Source organism: Condylostylus longicornis, unplaced genomic scaffold (genome assembly GCF_029603195.1).
Source record: "Condylostylus longicornis isolate FDR11 unplaced genomic scaffold, ASM2960319v2 ptg000135l, whole genome shotgun sequence".
Taxonomy (NCBI): domain Eukaryota; kingdom Metazoa; phylum Arthropoda; class Insecta; order Diptera; family Dolichopodidae; genus Condylostylus; species Condylostylus longicornis.
The window spans coordinates 17,776,383-17,780,233 of NW_026578103.1; positions in this window are offsets into that span (position 1 = coordinate 17,776,383).

A 3,851-nucleotide genomic window follows, 5' to 3' on the forward strand; every position below is an offset into this window, starting at 1 on the left:
GTCTTAGCAAAATTTTCAGGCAATTACATATATTTCTTTGAATTATTATTTTTTTTATAAGAATCTCTTAAAAGAATAAATAAATTCGGATCAAACCGAGTGGTTTGTAAAATAGGATTGAACAAGTGGGAATATTAATTTATTATAACAGCATTCTATTAAATAGCCAACTATTTAAATTACTTTTATTAAAATAGCAAAATATATTTAAAATTCTTGCATACATTTAGGATAAACGAAAAAAAAAATTGAAAGACGTGTTGAAATAATGGTCGAATTCGGTTCTTAAGTAAGTGAATTAAGATTAATTATTACTTTAAAAAATTCGACAGGCGATTAAGTAAAACCCATAAAACTGTATAAAACTGATAAATAAAAGTTGTCGATCGAAGTAAGAATGGAGGTGAAAAGAAATTTTCTCACGAAATAAATTATTCATTAGTGTCTTTAGAACTGCTACAATTTCAGATTTCCACATTTTATCGTCTAGTTAAAGACAATGGTCATTTGTAAATATAATCGAGAATGTACTGTGTACGCTCTCATTAAAGAAAAAATATAAGAACATTGAAAAAATACAATTTCTGATGTTCTATAATTCTAACCATTGGTAATGATAGCTTCAATATGATTTCAAATTATTAAAAATTTTTATGTAATATAACATACAAATGACCTATATATATGTGTGTATATCTAATTTTCAGCATTGAAATTTTGCAATATTTTTATCAAAGAAAAAATTATATTGGCAACTCAAGATTGAAGTCATAATTATTTTCAGAATTCTTTAGTTATATATTAAAATGTTGTAAGCTCAGAGATGAATGAAATATTAGATTTATATCACTATATATCTAGCTACATATGTTGTAATAGTATTGATGTTTCATTATAAAATAAATAACAAAAAATTACTTAGTTCAAAAGAAAAAACTTTTGCTTTTACAATTTTTCAAAATTAATATTATTTAAAAATCTCATATTATATAATATGTATGTATGTAGATACAATAATTCATTTAATATGTGAATAAAAAAAAATGATTTTATTGTAAAACAATAAAAATGAATATTAAGTATATATAGTAAAAAGAGGAAATCATTTCCCATATCCTTATTCTCATGTATCGCATAATCCTTTATAGTACCCATAATAACAAAAAAACACCATCTGTTCATATGGATTAAATTTTTTTGATTTTACAATCGATTTAATGCATATACAAATCATTATGTACATTAGATGCTATATATATAGCACATGTGTATGTTTATATACTTCTATTACACTTAAAATATATAGCTATACATTCAATATTATTATAATACTTGAAAATTGTAGCTGTACTTCCTTAACAATACAAAATATTAGAAAAATATTAGACGCATGGTAATTTTGAAAATTTATTTTGAAACAACTACCACCGAAATCCCAACCTAATCAGCCACATATTAAAAAAAAAATTAAAAGAAATTATGTTTATTAATTTAATTTTTTTCCGATACGTCCCTAATCTTTACGAAAATTGAACTTTCTTTTCAACTTTCTTAAATTCATAAACTTAGTAAACATTACATTGGTTTTGTTAAGAAATTTATTATTTCTCTAAAATATTCGTAATTTATTTCTATTCTTGCTCTTAAATCTTTAATTTTTATGATTTGAGAGATTTTAGCTCTATCGACTTTGTGCTTTAAAAAACAACACTGAGCGTTAAAAACGGAGTGAAGAATTTATTATACCCTTAGAACATTATACGTTCGTACGGGTATAAAGCCATGTAATTTTTAATTTGAGTGACAAATATTGCATATGTGTACAGGAACTCAGATAAAAAATTTTAAACTTGTTTATACTCAATTAAGATACAGATTAAAATTTTAAGATTAAATTTCTTAGATTACTTTGCTAAACTAAAATAATATGGGAAATTTGTATAAAAAAAATTTAATTTTATAAAACTCTATACAAAATTTCCCCTATTTATTAATGCATAACTCATAAATTGTTTTTGAAGTCCAAAACCACATATTATAGAATAAGGTATATAGGTAAGCTATTTGAGTAATTCTAAGCTCTGATAATTTATTTTTAGAATTTTATTCTTCATAAATGAACTAGCTTTGCCACTCCCAAGAATTATACCGAGTTCATAAAAAGAATAAAAAGGACCTACAATTTTTATATCTATATACGAGTTTACCATGACACAATGCGTTTTTGTTATGCATATATGTATGTAGATTATATTTGAGTAAATTTTTTACTATTTTCAGCATTACCGAAGTCCACACACTCTTCCGTTCCTTATTTAATATATAAAGAGATTTTTATAAAAAAAAAAAAACATCTCTTTTAGCATTGTTTTCCTTCCCCATAGCTTAACATGAAAAATCTTAAAAATATATTAAAATCTAAAGTCCCTAATTTCAATATTTCTCACTTTAGAAAGACTTTATTTTTATTAAAAAAGAACAAAAACAATGACAATAACAACAATAAGAGAAGGCATACAGCAACAGCTAAAATTATTCTCTTAAACTTTTTTTTCTACTTTCTTTATTTTCTTCTTGTTTTTATAATATTTTGTCCTTCGTTTTTACTGTCTCTTTTTATACCCGTACGAACGTATGTTCGAAGGGTATACTAAATTTGCCTTACCGTTTGTAACGCTAAGAAATAACGGTGTTAGATATAGACTCAAGTGTATGTTTTTGATCAGCGTCAAATTCTGAGTTGATTTAGCTTTGTCTGTCCGTCCGTCCGTCCGTCCGTCCGTCCGTCCGTCCGTCCGTCCGTCCGAACGATAACTCAAAAACTAATTGAGCTAAGTTCACCAAATTTTCACAAATGATTTATTGTAGTAAGTGCCAGAACCCTATTTAAATTGGACATGATCGGGGTACCGGTTCGGGTAGCTGCCATACAACTTCAAAATTTATTTGGCCATATCTCAGAAACTATAAAAGTTATGGTATTGAAATTTCACACAAACGAATATATTAGTAGGGCCAATATGCCATATAAAAGTCGTTGAAATTACTTGGCTCCTTCTGGTACGTGCCATACAACTTCAAAAATTATTTGGCTATATTTCAGAAACTATTAAAGCTCTGGTATTGAAATTTCATAAAAACGAATATATTAATAAGGCCAATGTGTCACATAAAAGTAGTTGAAATTACTTGGCTCCTTCTGGTACCTGCCATACAACTTCAAAAGTTATTTGACTATATTTCAGAAACTATTAAAGCTATGGTATTGAAATTTCACACAAACGAATATATTAGTAGGGCCAATGTGTCTCATAAAAGTCGTTGAAATTACTTGGCTCCTTCTGGTACCTGCCATACAACTTCAAAAGTTATTTGACTATATCAAAACTATAAAAACTATAAAAGCTGTAATATTGAGATTTCACACAAGTGAATATATTAGTAGGGCCGATGTGCTTGATAAAATTCGTTAAAATTTCTTGGCTCTTTCTGGTAGCTGCCATACAACATCAATAGTAGTTTGGCACAACCAGTATTTTGAATAACACATAGTACTGAAATTTTGCATAAATTAATATGGTAATACGACAACTTAAAGTCATAGTCTGACCCATAGTTAGTTATGGCACATTAGTTATTCGCACATAGGATAACAAATTCGTACGGGTATCACAGAGTTGACAAGGTCAACTCTATTTTTTTTCTCGTTTAACTCTCCAATTTACTTTATAAATGACTCAATTGAGTCACTGTTTTGATATTTAGTTGAGACACAGTGCATGTTTATTACTGTTAATATAACATCATAAAAGCAACAAAAAATAAGAAAAGAACAAAAAAAAAACAACCAA